The 18,296-nt window shown below is 36.5% G+C and overlaps 1 protein-coding gene across 6 annotated transcripts in view; it reads left to right on the forward strand.

Moving 5' to 3' along the window:
* Positions 1-18,296, forward strand: part of BMPR1B (bone morphogenetic protein receptor type 1B) — a 382,986-nt gene that overhangs the window by 136,665 nt on the left and 228,025 nt on the right. For 2 of the 6 annotated variants that reach the window (XR_015552959.1, XM_087434610.1), the window contains exon 1: positions 15,192-15,539. The exons of 1 other annotated variant lie outside the window; for it this stretch is intronic. The gene's annotated coding sequence lies outside the window, so the exon portion shown is untranslated. Of the gene's footprint in view, positions 1-15,191; positions 15,540-18,296 lie in introns of those variants that run through there. 3 more of the 6 variants (XM_087434614.1, XM_087434613.1, XM_014787900.2) reach the window with 2 other exon arrangements.

Consider the following 18,296-nt stretch of genomic DNA (forward strand, 5'->3'; position numbering starts at 1 on the left):
AAAGTGGGAATGTTTCTGCTGGAATTAAATCAGGCATTAAATTAGGCATAAATACTTTTGATGTCAACTAAGCTTTCCTGTTCACCCACACGTGGTGCAGGTATAGTTTCAGGTATGTGTTTCTGACCATCTATACCAGGCACAGAGCTTGCTATTCAAGTTGCTACTGTACAGTTCCAGAAAATAGCAGGTTGTCGCTTCTAGACTCCCTGTATGAGAGAGGAGCTCAGGGAAAGCGGGAGAAAAGGCAAGGGTTAGTAATAACCTGCCACTTCTAATCTTCAGAACCTTTGCATAAACAAGATTGGAATGAAAACAGAGTGTTTTTTTTTTCTTAAATTTGGAAACCTGTAACTTATCCAATCATAACATTCCATGCTGAGAGCATGCACACTTTTAGAAAGACACCACGCTGTACTGCACTAGGTCCCCAGGTCTGCTTCAGTACTGGCTTTGTGTATGACTTGAACTGCAGACGTCAATTGGCTGGATGGTGTATTTTTATATTGCATCCAGTAAAATGGAAAAGAAGATAAAATAGCCAGAAAAATATAGTCAGCATAGCAGTAGTACATTTTAAGAACGTTTTACATGTTAATCAGAATGTTAGGTCCTGTATTTACAATGCAAAATTATAAAGGTACAATTTAAGTCTTCATATCTATATACAAATATTTAGATATTTTTAGTGCTTAGGACCAGCTAAATACAATGGAATTGTATTAAATATAAGGGCAGAGTTCTGAGAAAAAAGAAAACTTAACCAAAAAGGTAACTTAAAATAAGTCCAACATCCTAAGCCTGATTATTTTGTTCAAGAATGCAAATGTCTACATTATTTGAGGCAATAGTTGGGACAGCAAAGAAACTGTATTATTTGAATAGTAAGAATATCAAGTAATAAGTTATTTGATTGCTTCCTAGGGGCATGTAAACAATTTTGTTTTTTTGTTAAGGTAAATTGTGGAACTGAAGTAACTTAGAAAACAAAGTATGCTTCTAGGCATATTCAAAATCTGCTCCCAGTCCACATCTCTGGAATCTGAAAGATAACTTACCAAAACACAAAGCAAAGTAAAATAACAAAACCCCAGGAGAGTTAAAATAGCCTTAGAAATATGTCCCAAGACTGTCACAAGACCTCCCATGATTGTGTCCTGTGCACACCCATCTGAAAAGTAGAATGAGATCTTGTAGCACTAATGGGCTGAGAGCCTGAAACCACTTGGGCAGAGGCCAGTGAGGCACACTTTGCTGACAGTATCTGTGTGGAGTGGCTAGGGGGCCTTAGCTCATTATAGGTTGAAATTCACAAGAGTACTCTCTTCCTCCTAGGCATGTTGGGCATAAAAAAATCCAGTGTTTTTCAAATTAAGTGTTGTGACCAATTAATGGGGTTATGACATCAATTTAGTAGGTCTCAACTAGCAATTAAATAGATTAAAATAAAATAGAAAATATCAGTGCTTCACATGTAAGGATAAGTATTGTTTTGTGAATTTTTTTTGTTTATATTCTGCAACATAGAAATCTTCTAATAAACTGTACTTACATCTCTCTCATTAGGGGGGAGGGAGTGCCTGATATACCACTAGACCTTTGCATTCAGATCTTGGGAGGGGTGGAGACACTATATGGCAGCTTATTATTGCTGGTAGGTAAATGGGGTGGGAGCAGATACCAAATGATCTAAAGTGATGAACTATTTAACATGACTGAGAGATTTTTCCCTATATTCTTGACCAGCTAGTCACTCTCCTGAAGTTGTGGACTCAATCAACTCAAAAGGTTGTCTATAATCTAGGAAATATAAACTAAAAAGCAACAAAATACTGCTTTATACCCATCAAATTGGCAAAAAAAATAATATCTGATATCCCCAACACTGGCCTGAGTGTGGCAGGAGAGCAGTTATTTCCCATTACTTTGGAAAACAATTTGACACATGTTGGTGAAGTTGAAGATGTGTGCATCCTCTGACCCAGCACTTCCGTGGCTCTGTGTCTACTGTGGAGGAAGGACCGCTCCCCCCTGTGCGCAAGAACACTTACACCAGGGTGTTCAGTGCACCATTCATATATATATGTATCTATTATCTGTATGGAAGCAGAGAGATACATGTATGACTGTGTAGATATGGATATCTGATCTCTGCTGGACTCTGCTTCATTTCAACAGTGGAATGGTGAAGAGGGTAATCCAGAATGCTGTGATTTTTTTTCTTGCTTGTTCTCAATTCACTCTCTGCAAACTGTGTGTGTGTATGTGTGTGTGTGTGTGTGAATAACTTGAACATCTGTCTGTTGAGGAGCAAATAACAAACTGAAGTTTATTTATGCTGTAGATGCTCTATAGCAATTGGAGTGAATGAGTTAGGTCTACCTGTATCATGGGATACATCAAAAAACACAGGGGAGATAGAAAAAAACAAACTGCAAAGAATTCGTATGGTTTCATGCTATTTATGTAAAACTGTGATGCACAAAATAACAGTGGTGTCTATTATGTCTAGGCATTTATACATATTAAAACAAAAAACCTGAATGGAAATAATATTCTGAGGTTTGGTTATCTTTGTAGAGGGAGAAAGTGAGAAGGATGGTGGTGGTGCTTAGTGCTGGTATCTTAGCTAGCATCTGTAACATTTTACTTCTGACAAAACATAAAGGTTTCAAGCAAAAAGGGCAAAATGTTAATATTTGGTAGATGTGGCTAGGAAGTGTGTAGATATTATATTGTTTTCTGGACTTTTCTCTTTGTCTGAAATATTAAACAACTTAAAACTTAGTCTATCCTATCTTTAAAAAATAGAATACTTTAATCTTTGAGTTAGAAAATTAATTTTTTGGAATTTCCATATTTTTGGGAATTCATTCGCTTGTAATTTAATATTTTGAAGAAAAGGTCAACTGTATCTCAGCAGTCTCGTTTGCTGATCTCTGCTATACCTGGCTTCATTTCAGGGAAGGAATGTTGAGGAGAGTTACCTGAAGTGCTTTGATTCTTTGTTCTTGCTGATTCAATCTCTGCAAACTGCTTAATTTGGTCTCTGCATTTTCAGTGTATTTTATTCACTAGAATGGAAGTTCCATGAGGGCTGGGATTTTGTTCTCTGGCTCACCAGGGTCTAGAGTAGTTAATGCCTGGCACTAGTAGGGTTTGGTAATGTTTGTTGAATGAATGAATAAAAGGATAAATAGTGAATCTCCAGCTGTGAATGCTTTTTCATAGCTGTTAGTTTTTGCAGGTAGCATGACTAGTGCATGTTACATGCCAAGAGCAGTTATGGTAATAGACATTATGAGAGGCTTCTTTAATAATCCGTTCCTTACTTGCCTCCTAGAGCTTACTCTCAGGGCAGAGTTTCTTTCTTTGGACAAACTTGTAAGATACCTTTCTTTGAAAGATAAGAACCCAATGAATTACTGCCACCCATACCCCCTTGTTATACCTCAGTTTCTGATTAATTCAGAGTTAAATTTAGTGTCCTATTGGACACCATGGAATGAACTTGTAAATACCTGTGTCTCTACAGTGTCTGATGGTTTCCAGTTTCTGTGTTTGCTTTTGTTCCTGTTGCTGTTCTATTTTAGCATGTTTCGTATAGTCTTAACAATGTAAACTGCCTCAAAAGTTTTTTCAAAAAGTTAAGATGACATATTATTTCCATAGAAAGTTATATTCCTATAGAGTTGTATATTGCTTACTACTTCTTTTTTGAAAATGCGGTCATTTAAAATGTACATGGGGTCGAATATTTTTAACAGAATTCAGTTGTAAATTTTATAAAGCAAATGCTGAGTTATGTCCCCCAAAATTCATATGTTCAAGTCTTAACCTGCATACCTCAGAATGTGACTGTATTTGGAGATAGGGTCTTTAAAGGGGGTACTTAAATTAAAGTGAGGTCATTGGAATGGGCTTTAATCCAATATAACTGATGTCTTTGTAAGAGGAGATTAGGACACAAACAGTACAGAAGGAAGACCATGTGAAGATACAGAGAGAAGATGGCCATCTGCCAGCCAAGAAGAGAGGCCTCAGAAGAAACCCCCTCTGCCAACACCTTGATCTTGGACTTCTAGCCTCTAGAGTTGTGAGAAAACAACTTTCCGTTGGTTAAGCCACCCAGTATGTGGTATTTGTTATGGCAGAAAGCTGATACACCTGGTAAAGTGAATAAATATATACACATTTATCTTTTATTTTGTAAACCTAAATCTTTAATAGACAGTAACCTGCCATTTATGTCTTATGGAAATGTGAAATCCTTATATTAAGGAAATTAAAAGATGTCAGATGTGTATTCTAGACAGTAATACTTTATGTTTATATAATTCTTTGTACTTTAAATACAGTGTCATACATCATCTCATTAGATGGCAGTCTGACATCAGTGACTTGCTTAAAATACGTCCCAGTGCATGGCAACATTTCAGTATATATTTGGCCTTATGACTTAGAGATGTACAGTTCTATGATAAAAATTAGTGCCTATAATTAAGTGACTTGGAAGTACTAGTACCTTTTGGGCACTTTACCTCCTCAGTTAGATTTAATGTTAATTTTATTTTAATATTCTAAAAAGTGGTAAACTGTATATTAATAGCAAACAGAATATCAGGTTAGCTCGAATTGCTCATTCCTTGCTTCAGTTAATTGGTAAATATTATTTATTGTATTGACTTTGCAGTAACTAGCTGCACTGGTTTCAATTCAGCCACCTCAAGTGATTAGTGAATTACTAGTAAGAGAAATCAAAGACGATAAAATTTTGATCCGTGGTAAAGCATTCTTTTGCTTCTGAAATGAAAGATGTGATGACAATGTAAAACATTATTTTTTTTTTTATTGAAGTTTTAATGGTTTCTAACATTGTGATATTTTGGGTTGTACATTTTTGTTTGTCCATCACCACATATATGACTCCCTTTACCCCTTGTGCCCACCCCCCACCCCCACTGCCCTGGTAACCACAGTCCAGTTTTCTCTGTCCATGTGTTGGTTTATATTCCACATATGAGTGAGATCATACAGTGTTTGTCTTTCTCTTTCTGGCTTATTTCACTTAACATAATACGCTCCAGGCCCATCCATGTTGTTGCAAATGGGACGATTTTGTCTTTTTTTATGGCTGAGTAGTATTCCATTGTATATATATACCACATTTTCTTAATCCAATTGTCAGTCGAGGGACACTTAGGTTGTTTCCACTTCTTGGCTATGGTGAATAATGCTGCAATGAACATAGGGGTGCATAAGCCTCTTTGGATTGTTGATTTCAGGTGCGTTGGATAGATTCCCAGTAGTGGGATGGCTGGATCATAGGGCATCTCTATTTTTAATTCTTTGAGGAATCTCCATACCGTTTTCCATAGAGGCTGCACCAATTTGCATTCCCACCAGCTGTGTATGAGGGTTCCTGTTTCTCCACATCCTCTCCAACATTTGTTGTTTTTTGTCTTGGTGATTATAGCCATTCTAACAGGTGTGAGGTGGTATCTTTAGTGTTGTTTTGATTTGCATTTCCCTGATGATTAGTGATGTTGAGCATCTTTTCATGTGCCTGTTGGCCATCTGTATATCTTCCTTGGAGAAGTGTCTGTTCATTTCCTCTGCCCATTTTTTGATCGGGTTGTTTGTTTTTTTGTTGTTCAATTGTGTGAGTTCTTTATATATTATGGAGATCAACCCCTTGTCAGATGTATGTTTTGCACATATTTTCTCCCAGCTGGTTGGTTGTTTGTTCATCTTGATTCTGGTTTCATTTGTCTTATAAAAACTCTTTAATCTGATAAAATCCCACTTGTTTATTTTTTCTTTAGTTTCCCTAATCTGGGTAGGCATGTCATCCGAAAAGATTCCTTTAAAACCAATGTCAAATAGTGTGTTGCCTATATTTTCTTCTATGAGTTTTATAGTTTCAGGTCTCACCTTCAGGTCTTTGATCCATTTTGAGTTAATTTTTGTGAATGGCGATAGCACATGGTCCACTTTCATTCTTTTGCATGTGGCTGTCCAGTTTTCCCAACACCATTTATTGAAGAGACTTTCCTTTCTCCATTGCATGTTCTTAGCACCTTTGTCGAAAATTAGCTGTCCGTATATGTGTGGTTTTATTTCTGGGCTTTCAATTCTGTTCCATTGATCTGTGTGTCTGTTTTTGTACCAGTACCATGCTGTAAAACATTATTTTCTCTGGTAGCAAGCATGGAAGTAAGTTCTTTAAGGTTTTAAGATAGATTGTGAAACTTAGTATGAAAATGGTCAATTTTGAGCCTACTCACTTTTCTGCGTTGGTTTGCTTTTGTTCCACGGCATGGCAAATGGCCAAAAAAGCAAGCTTGGATTATTGCAGTCCTCTATTATTTGTTTTTCTTCATCATCCTTCAAAATTCTGTGTGTATGCTTCAAATGCTGCAAGAAAATAAAAGCAGTATTACACATGAGTCTACCTTCAATTTTGAGTACTCTATTTTTAATAACTCTGAGCTTCAAAAGTCTTGGAATCTTTAAATAATCCCTATTTTTGCCAGACACCATGAGAAATGTTTTGGATAAATTATTTTAAAATAGATTTCTTCGCCTAACTCATGTATTATTTGTGAATTCCTTTGCAAACATTGTCCAAAGATGGGGAAATTTTTCCTTTAGCTTAAGATGGTCATGACTGTTAGAGTATCAGGAATTTCTCACCTGACCTAGCAGCATGAGTTAATTTAAATGAATGTTCTCATTTTTATTCATTAAATAGCAAATTATGTTTCATTTTTCATTGTACTGCTGTGGACAGTCATGGAAAATTTCCCAATTTTAATAATATTTAGAATATATAGATCTTATTTAGTATTGCTTCTGTAGTGAAGGCAACTGATAACTAATGCAGAGCAGTTAATAGTTTAAAAACTATAGCTCTTATTATCACTTTACAGTCTAAAAACAACTCTTACTAACTACAAATATTGTTTATACTGATTAATCAGTGAAAATTAACTAATCTATATTTTCTGTCAACTTGGATTTTATGAAAATCAGGCCTCTTTTGACTAATCAGATCTTACATTTATGTAGCCTTCCTTCAATTTTCCCCCTTTAATTAGCTCCATTATATATGTACGAAAAGATAGTTGGTGTGATTATGTTGCACGTTCTGCATTCCTTTGCATTCCCAGCAGCTGTGATGCTGAGGGGGTCTCCACAGAATGCCTACCTACCTCTGGCTGCTACAGCTTACCTGGAGTCTGAATTCATCACAGATGGGTGTGTGGAGGGCAGGGTATTACGTCTCTCGCTCTCTGATTTTCTGATTTTCTTTGCATTTACTTTTCTTTCTTGATGGAAAATTTGGCATTTTTATGTTTACTAAGAGAACAATGATGTATTTTATGATTTAAAGAGTAAAGTTCATCTATTTTTTTTTTTTTTTTTTTACCGTTCATTCTGTTTTTTCGCTAATAGAAATTTATTTTCCTTTGGGAAAGTATTAAGCTACAAAGGAATATTTAATGGATAATAAAATTAACAAAGTAATTTTAAAGAAGTGTTTAACAGCTAAGGTTTGTTATTGTCAAGGAAACTCTTAGTTTCTGCTCAGCCAAGATTTTTCTCTTCTGAATAGTGTTTGGCTGTAATTCACATTATCTCCAGTGACTCTACTTTTCCTGGCTGCTAAAGCTGAGTAACCCTTCAGATTGATATTTTGTTTCTGTAGCTATTTTGATAAATCAATCAGTTTTGAGTCAAGTCTAGTTGATTTGGGAACCCAAATGGGTAGATGCCTTGAAAAGGCCTCTGGAGACCAAATTAAAATTAAACCTTTTTTTCCCCTTAATATTTGTTATTTTTGTTAGAAAGCCTAGTTCAAATACCAGTGCATTTCAGACCAGTCATTTATTTGAGTTTTATATGGAGAAAAATCACATAAAATTTCACGCTCAGGGGGCAACAGCCAAAAGCAAAAACATGACTCACTAGTAATCTTCCTGACTGCTCATCTAAGAAGGACACATCCTTTGCCTTTACATCTCTCTGGCCTGATCTGTGATTGCTGAATTAAACGCTTGAGGGCAACCATATATCTTTTCTTTTCAATTTTTAGGGAATAGCTCACATTTTTGGCTCCTTATTACAAACAAGATCTTTTGTATTGTAATTTACTTAGTTTCTGGGTTTTGCAGAGCAGCTTTTGTGTTATAATCTGCCAGGACTGTGTTCCCCACATTGAGGTAGATGTCTCAGAATGTTTCCCTTATTGTCACCTTTGAGTACCTCCCAACATAGTGTTTACACCACAGCCCTCAGCTTCAGATCACTAACTCTCGGACATGTAATAGAAGCAGTCACTTGGCGAGGTTTTTCAGAATGCATGTGCCTGTGCTCTATCCTACATGTAATGCTTTAGAATTTTAAAAGTGGTAGCTGGGCATGTGCATTTTGAAAAAACCTCTCAGTGTATTGTGACACTCTCATGGTGAAGAGACATTGATTATACCATAAACCCTAGAAATATGTCATTGGTAATACTTGTCTTTAAGTGAGAGGAAGGCATCTTTTGTGGTTTCTGACCCAGAATGGCATTGCCTGTGACAGGTGAAAGGGAATCATGCTGTATTAACAGAAAACCAGATTTTTCATTCAGCATTAATTCGCTCAGGCAGGAAATATTTACTTGGGTGCCTATTTTGTGTTAGGAGCGTTGAGGATTCAACACTCAGACCACAAACAAGGAAATTGCCTGTGCATATGTACTCAGTCTTCTCTTTCCAAAATTCCTCTCTTCTCCATCTCCTCTTCACCTAAGTAACTTCATCTATTAAGATATAAATCAGACAGTGCCATTTTATTTCAGCGAAGCCCTTACCAGGACCTCTAGGTAGAATTAGAGGCCAGCTCTATAGCTCTCCTTAGCATATTGCTGTCATCTGTGTATCATACTGTATAAAAATGTTCTCGTTATTTGTTATGGCTTACTCGTGCCTGTCCCCCATTACCCTGTGAATTCATTCAGGGAAGGGACAGCGACTTGTTTACTAGCCTGGGAAACCTTTGTGTCCCCAGTGCTGAGTGTAGCAAATAGCCTGTAAGTGTTTGTTGAATGACTACTTTTTCTATCTAGTAGTAGATAGAAATGGGAGTGTACATGTCTGGGGTCTTTATAAATTAAAAGGTCTTCAGGGAGGGTCCATTCCAAATAAATATGGGAAATTTCACCTGTTAACCCTGAACGGGAGACAAGAAGATATTTTTTATAAGGATTGTACTTTATAGATTGAATTAGAAGATGTGACAGTATATTGGAATTTCAGGATTTTGTAAGAGTAAATTTAACATATTAATTAGTGTATGTGTCTGTTATTTTACCCACTACATTTGAATTTGGCTCTTTGGTCACTTGTTAATTCATTCAAAAGACATTATTTCAATCTCCTTCTTAAAACACTATCTCATATCCTCTGTGATGCTCTTCTTTCCTGGTTTTCTTGCTACTTTCAGCTCAGTCTGCTTTGTTTGTTTCTCATCCTAAGCCTCTAAACGTAGAGGTAGAGCTACTTAAGGTTTTGTTCACATCAACTTCTCTTCGTTTTCTACATCGTCATCTGTAATGATATCACACTTCCTCAAGGCTCTCCATACCATCTGTATGTCAGTGATCCCCAGATTTTATCTTTAGCTTCAGTCCTCTTGTTATAGGCAGTAATTCATTTCAAAAGCTCAGTCATGAGTAAAGGGTAGACTGATGGATATCTGCAGATGAAGACAGGACTTTTCATCAAATCCAATGGGGCCTCGTTAATGCATTCATGTCAGATATCTTCTCTCCTTAAGAGAATTATGAAAAACCTATATTCTTTGCTTTATTAATTCTTCCATGTTTATAGTTCTCATGTACTCCTCATGACCTTATTCTCTCCATTGGTTTCCTAGGACTGCTATAAGAAATTACCACAAATTTGGTGGCTTAAACAATAACAATTTATTTTCTCAGTTCTGGAGGCCAGAAGTCTGAAATCAAGGTGTTGGCAGGACCATGCTCCCTCTGAAGGCTCTAGGAAGGAATCCTTCCTGCTTTTTCCTAGCTTCTGCTGGCTCCTGGCAGTCCTTGGCATTCTTTGGTTCGTAGCTGCATCACTGCAGTCTCTGCCTCCATCTATACGTGGCCTTTTTCTCTGTGTTTATCTCTATATGTCTTCGCTTCTTATAAGGATACAAATCATTGGATTTAGGGCCTACCCTAATCCAGTATGACCTTATCTTAATTAATTGTTTCTGCAAAAGACCGTAGCTCCAGTGTTCTGGGTGGACATGAATTTTTGAGGACACTCACCCACTATACTCTGGGTTTATTCATGCCAAATACCCAATGAGTGGCAGCTGTCCTCTAGAACTAGACTGGAAAAGCTAGAAAACGAGTAACAGACTCTGCCCCTTACGGGCGTGTGGCCTTGGGCGGGTGGCTTAGTTGCTCTGTGCTTCATCTTTCCTCATGTGTAAGATAGAGACGTTAATAGTGCCCACCTCATGGAATCATTGTAAAGATTAAAACATTTGGTGTATGTAAGGTGCCTGGAACAATACTTAGCACAAAGTAAGCGAATTTTAGTGATAACTGCTCCCACAGTCAGTATATTGCTTAATAGGCTGTGAAGATATTTCCTGAAAACTTGATCCCCATTTCATTTCTCCTTCTCCTTCTCCCTAACCTTACATATTATTTAGTTGTTTTTCCTTCTCCCTGTAATCATTTGTGAGGTGTTGCAAGATGGCCTTTGCACACCTTCAAGGTCAGTTGTAGACTGACGTTCAGAAGCCTCTGCATGGCTGAGTGGCTGGAGGTTGTGGGACCTATTGTGTCTCCAGATGCCTGTGGTTGCATGGGAACCCTGGAATGTTAATTAATTTTCATATTTCCCTGTAAGTTACTTCTGTAGCTGGAACAAAGATTTTCTGAGCTGGGTCCCAAAGTGGCATTCTCTTTCACTAACTACCCTCCTAGGAAACTGTACTTGAAGCTTTCCTCTTGTGTTTAAGAGCCTGTAAAAGCCATTCCGGGTTTGCAAAGCTAGTTTAAAATCTGCTCCCAAGTCTGGCAGTGGAGCTTCGGTGACACATTCACATTAAAGATCCTCGGATTACTTCAGACTGTGTGTCTTGCCTCGACACCTGTGTGCTGAGGTAGATTTATGGCGACTAAGGGACCCTGAGATAAGGGAAGGTACTCGTATCTTTCCTCTGAGAACCTTCTGGCCTCATTAGAAGTGATTTTACTTCACAGCCTGCCTCATTTTATATTTTTCTCTGCAGTATTTTTTTCTCTCAAAATTAAAGAAAAAAAAAATCACATCAAGTATTTCAGGTGATAGTAGTGTTCTGTGCTTACTTCGGGACTCCAGATATATTGATTGAAGTAAATTTAAGTCTTTTGAATTCTTTCCTGCCATTAGAGACCAATGGCAAAAAACAAGGCTCAATCAAGCCAAATAATTTATATATGTGTTTGGATATTCAGTATAATTTGTAAATGTGTGTTTTTTAGATGTAATTGCTTATTTTCTACTATACTTTGAAATTAAACTACAGTATTAAAAATTTCAGATTTTTAAAATTCTTATTGATATAAAAGAATTTACTAAATTAAATGGACTCATCTAGAACTTACGTCAACCACATATACTGTATCCTGCTTTTCACCTCATTGACTTGTTTTTGGATATTTGATACATACTAATGTATTCAAAACAGACTAGTCCAGTTTCTTGTCTTTGTACAGTGGGATGAACTGAGAAAATTACTCATTCATTCATTCATCAATGTTTATTTAGAGTGTAAATTTTACTGACTTGGTGCTAGCCTCTGAGATGAACGAGACTGAAACTTTTGCTTAGTGAATCTAGAAGAGAGAATTGATGTGTAAATCATTAAATTACAATATAGTGTAAAAAGGGCAAGAGATGGCAATGATTAACTCTACCTAGGAGTGAGGGTGGGGAGAAGTTTGCTAAGAGGAGATGACACCTGAGCTGTGTTTTGAAACGTAAAGCAAGTTTGTCGGCTGATATGAACAGAGAAGAAGAAAGTGCAGTGCATCATCAAATATGGTGTATTTAAGAACTATAAGCGACTTGGTTTTCCTGGCGTTTACAGTGCATGGTTGTTCTCTTTCTAGGACTCCTCTAATAGCTGTAGTCTTTGGTGTAGTTTGTGGAAATTTAGGACGTTTTATTGACCTCCTGATACTTGCCAAATCATTTGAAGAGAAAATATAATATCAAATTAATATTTGCACAAATGAACATAGATTACCCCTAATAATTATCACAATATTAGAGATTTGAAAAGTATTATATAATACTACAATCATAGCATTTTCAATCTCCCTTCTGCTCCAGTACATCTATGTAATGCACTCCCATTAGTAATGGTGGCTCACCATGGTAGTAACTCTCGATCTTGGGCAGTAGTATGGGGGTATGCCCACATGGAGGGCTATATTTGCTAAGGTCAATCTACTTCTTGTAACAGATAAACCTCCAAAAACAAATGGATTAACTAACTAGATATTTATTTCTCACCTTAGTGAAGTACAGAGTGAGAGTTTTTGACTGGTAATAGGGTATGGAGTGGGTGGAGGTTAGCTGGGAGGAAGTGAGCTTGGCTCCATATAGTTGCTCAGGGATCTAGGCTGATACATGCTCCACTCTCTTCAGCATGTAACTTCCAAAGTTGTCTTGGATGGCCCCAGCCGTATGCCATATGGGAGAAGACAGATTGTGGGGAAGGCCCATCATTTTTTTATTTATGTAAGCCCTGATATACATAACCTCTGCTCCTGTTCCCTAGGTGAGAATCAGACACAAGGCTCCATCTAAATGCAAAGGAAGATGGGAAATGTGGTCCCCTGCTGGACCACTGTTTCTTAGCAACAACTCAATGCTATAGAAGATGACCACAAGTCTTGGTGGGCAACCAGCTACCTTTGCAACCAGGATGTATTAGAATCCCTACGGGGAGTAAGAGGGTTTGGGGATAATATGTACTTTGAGAAAGCCTTGCAGGTGATCCTGATATATCTTCTTTGGGCGTTTGTCTCTTCTCAACTTATTTAAGTATTAAAACTAGCCAAATGTCTTCCTGTGCAGATGTGGATCCTGAAATTTAGGGAGAGTAAGTCTTGGACAGAGTTAAATGTTAAATTTTGATTTAGTATTTCATGTACATCATTCCAACTTTGTTTGATTTTTTCCACCATACTGTGCTTTTATTTTTCTGCTTTTCCAGCCAATTTTCAAAATCTATTTTCCTTAAAATTGTTTAGAGTTCTTACAACCCCTAGAAAAAAATCATTTTTCAATATATCCAAAAAATTATATTGTTTTTGGGAGAGTGACAATCCTTGGAGTCATGAGAATTTGATTTAATTTTTTATTTGAATATAGTTTTAGTTACACTTAGTGAAGATTTCATTAGGAAATAATTTCCAGGTAAACAACATATATGTATTATTTAGCTCATAAGCAGAGATTGAGTGTGCTTTCTGCTTTCCATCTCCATTTCAACAACAGATACTGTGAGATTTACATTATTAACTTATAAAGTTACTTATCTAAGATACAGTAATGAGTCCTAAGATTAACAACAACAACAAATCCTGGAATGAGATTCAGAATTTCTGCCACTGCTGATAATTTTTGATTTTGAAAAAGTCACTTCCTTTCATTAGTCTTTGTAAGGATTGGAACTGCTGCAGTAAATGAGGTTCATAGTGTGACAGATTTGAACCACAAATTTCCAGTCCTCTTGTTACCAAACCAAGTGGGCTCGCCTCCTGGTGAGTTAAATAAGACTCTACACCAGTGGAAGTTGTCTCACAAAGTAAAGTGTATTTGCAGCAAACAGGAGGCCATGAGGAATCATTTCCAAAGTCATGGCGTCCCCAAACAAAGGGAAGCAGGAACTTTTATTTTGGTTGGGGAATGAATATTCAAAAGGGAGAGGTGGGTATCCACTTGCACAGGCTCAGTTGGAGAACATGCTTCCACATAATAAGGCCTAAGCTCCTCCTGGAAAAATCTTTGCATTAAAATCAGGCAAAGGTCATGGGTGTAGCTCTTGTGGTAAGGCTTGGTCAGTTTCAGGATGGCTGGTGCTTACATCTCGTTAACATACAAAAGGAAAAGAAACAACTTGGAAAAACAGTTAATTGCTTCCAAATCCACCTTTGAATTTCTTGAGGCACTTAGTTGGTGACACTCTTAGAGCCATTTGATTTAAGTATATAAACTTTGCTCTGCTTTCTTAAGAGATTCTGTTAAAGAATGGTAAAGAGATGGGCCAAACAATGTGATATTTTAGAAGATGATTATTTCTGGTTGTTGTTCCATTATTTTATGTTTATTTTTGCTAATTAGTTTAGTTTAGTGTGTGTGTGTGTGTGTGTGTGTGTGTGTGTGTAGAGCCTACTGTGTTTCAGGTGCTATGATAAGTGCCAGGTGGTGGATGGATAGAAAGTGCTTTCATGCAGCTTACATTTTAGTGTGGCACTATTCAATAGAACTTTCTGAGATGGAAATATTGTATATCTGTATTTTTCAATATAGTAGCCACTCGCCACATCTGGCCATTGAGCACGTGAAATGTAGCTCGTGCAACTGAGGGAGTTGAATTCTTAATTTTAATTTAAATAGCTACTTGTGCTGGCTAGTGGCTATTTTATTGGGCAGTGCAAAAATATACGTTATTCAGATAATCACAATACAAAATGTAAAATTGCTAGACTGATAAGTGGTGTGAAGGAGACATATGATGCTTTGAGCATCTATAAAGGTTTATTTGACTTATACAGGCAGGTCATTAAAGGCTTAAGTTTGGATGAGAGAGATGGAAAGAAGTGGATAAATTTGAAGGATAAATAGGGTATAAAATGGACAAGGTCTGATGGTTGTTTTGAAAAATGGAGTGAAAGTAGGTGGTTTCAAAATGACTTCTAGATTTCTTGCTTGTGCCACTGAAGACATGAGGCCTATTCACTAAGAGAGAATGCTGAAAAAGGACCAGGTTTGTGGGTGAAGCAAATGATTGGTTTTGTAATATTGGGTTGGGATATGCAGGCCTGAAACACAGAATAGAGGTTTGGGCTGGACATGGACATTTGGTAATTGAAGCTATGAGTAAGAATGTGCTCACTTAGAAAGAGAGCATCAGTTGCCACAATGAGAGGGCCCAGGACTGAGCTGAGGAACTCCAGGGTTTAATGGTGGGTAAGCATATAAAGGAAGGAGAAAGATAATGGATTCTGAGAGGATCAAGGAGTTCACGAACTAGAGGTTCCAATGAAGTCTAAGAATGGTTTTGGTGGATACAGTTGAATGAGTAGGCTTGGAGGAGAAAAGTTAATGGTTTCTTTAAAATGTTTGAATAAGTGAATTTTTTTTTTTTTCCCGAGGAAGATTCGCCCTGAGCTAACGTCTGTGCCAGTCTTCCTCCATTTTGTATGTGTGTCACTGCCATGGCATGACTGACGACTGGTGAGCCATGAACCACGGGTGAGCCACGAACCTGGGCCCTCGAAGTGGAGCGTGACAAACTTAACCACTACGCCACAGGGCAGGCCACTTGAATAAGTGAATTTTGAGATGGAACACATAGGGGTCGTGATAATATTCGGGATCTCCCTATGGGAATGGATGGCCAAAATAAATCAGAGAAGGTGGTCATTAAGGGAAGAAGAAACCATACAGATTAATTAAAGTGAAAACATCCTTAATCCCATTTTGGCTAAAAAGGCAGTCTAAAACTCTGTCTCTTCTTAGAATTATAAGATATTAAAATGTATTTCATAATGTGTATATATTTAAGTACTAAAACTTACATTATGTGAAACTCATTTGTTATGGTACATAATAAAGCTAATGATCACGTAATATATCTTAGGCAGGTTTTGATCATTCAAAATTTGAAGGTTTGCTGTAGAAGGTCATTTGAAAATGATTAAAGATGATTTACCCCATTTTAAAAAAAATTTATACGAACTCCTCAACCTTAGCAGGTACCTATAATAAAATGCCTTGAATTTTGCATTTGTAGCTTTGAAGATATTATTGTAAATTAAATCACCTGTCCATGCTTTGAAATCTTTAAAACTGAGTATTTGATCATCCATCTTTCATTGGCGTTGACTGTTTTTAGCTGCCCTTATATTTTTTCTTCCTTTTTATAATTAACTAAAACCACAACCTAGAAAGAACATGAGTTATTTGAATCTTGTTCTGAAAAAGCCAATGAAGTTTTAATACCTTTAGGGAAGTAGATAGTTATCAAAACCATTTTGAATCACTCTCTGAACTGATTTTCACCCCTTCCCCCATGCTTGCAAAAAGCACACATAAGTTGACCTTTCTAGTTTGTGCTAAGTTGTAAAATATAATTCTAAAATTATTTTTAAAATAACTTAAATGTGATTGTCCAGTTTGACAAATGTTACATCTTTTCTTGCCTCTGCCTCTCTTTAAATAAATGTTTTTGAAATCAAGACATTTAATTATCATAATGAAGATATTAGTATAAAGGAATGATATAAATGATAGTATAAATGAAAATACCAATTTTTGGTTATGATTTATTGGATTTTTTAAATTATTTTTTATGCTTAGCACATTAGAATCTGCATTTTTGGGGGGGAGACTGATGGTAAAGTATTTAATTTTACTGTTCCTTTTTTGTTTTGTATTTTTTTTCTTTTTTTCATTGAGATATAATTGATGTACAACATTATATTAGTTTCAGGTGTACAGCATAATGGTTCGATATTTGTATATATTGCAAAATGATCACCACACTAAGTCTAGTTCACGTGTGTCACCATACATAGTTACAGAATTTTTTTAATTTAAATTTTAATTTAAAATTTTAATTTTAATTTTTATTTAAATTATTTAAATTTTTATTTAAAATTTTTATTTAAATTAAAAAATTTTTTAATATGTCTTCACCCGAAGTTTAAAAACATTGTTTTGGAGGCCTGCAGCCTTCCCAGGTCACGCCTGAGATGTGAGCCTCTAGGTGAGATGTTCTTTGGGTGCCTCGTACCAAATTTGCTGTTTTAACAGACACATTTCTTTACTCATCCTCCCCTTTCTTCCTCCATAAAAGGTGCAGGCCAGACAGTCTGGTCTTGTGAGGCCACTCACTTAAATTTGATTTCCTTTCTTTCTGTCTGTCTTGCCTTCTCATACTCTTCCATGGCTAAAAGGAGCAGACCTTCTTCCTTCTGTATGTTTGGGGCTTCCATTTTATCATAGGCTGAGCCCTTTATATATTATGGGTAAACTCTCTGATCCAGTTATCGCAGTCATATTGATATGGGAATTACCAATAAAAATAGATTACCTTAATTTTCTAAAAATGTCACCCCAAGACCACGGTTAGGATCATGCTATTATATTAGCAATATTTTTTCATTTTTTTCTACTCTGGAAAAGTTGGTGAATAAAAGTGGGGACAGTGCTATTATTTTGCTGTTATATGCTTTATTCTATTCTTTGAAAGTAGTTGTCTTTTATGAATATTAATAAGTTTTTAACCTCTATTGGATTATTGTGCCACTGGTGGAAAAAGTATGTTCTTGCAAGTTTTCACTGTCTTTCACTGTTCACAATTTTCAGGAGATTCTTCAAACACAATTTTATATGATGTTTTAGAACAGATGTGGTGGGGGGCCGGCCCTGTGGCCTAGTGGTTAAGCTTGGTGCACTCCACTTCGGCAGCCCAGATTCAGTTCCTGGGCATGGAACTACACCACTCATCAGTGGCCATGCTGTGGCGGTGGACCCACATATAAAATAGAGGAAGATTGGCACAGATGTTAGCTCAGGGCGAATCTTCCTCAGGAAAAAAAAAAAAAAAAGAACAGATGTGATGGACTTATTTATCTTATAATTGAAAGTTTGTACCTCTTGACTACTTTTACCCATTTTGCCCACCCCTCACCCCCCCACCTCTGGCAACCATCAATGTGTTCTATCTATGAATTTGGTTTTTATAAGTCCTGGGGATGTACTGTACAGCATGATGAGTGTAGTTAACAATACTGTTTTGTATATTTGAAAGTTAAGAGTATAGATCTTAAAATTTCTCATGACGAGAAAAAAAAGGTTTGTAACTACATGTGGTAATGGATGTTAACTAAACTTCATCGTGGTAGTTATTTTGTAATATATACATGTATCAAATCATTATGTCGTACATCTAAAACTAATACAGTATTATATGTCAATTATATCTCAGTAAAAATGGAATCATAA

Source organism: Ceratotherium simum, chromosome 8 (assembly GCF_057802395.1).
Source record: "Ceratotherium simum simum isolate JZ-2026a chromosome 8, ASM5780239v1, whole genome shotgun sequence".
NCBI lineage: Eukaryota > Metazoa > Chordata > Mammalia > Perissodactyla > Rhinocerotidae > Ceratotherium > Ceratotherium simum.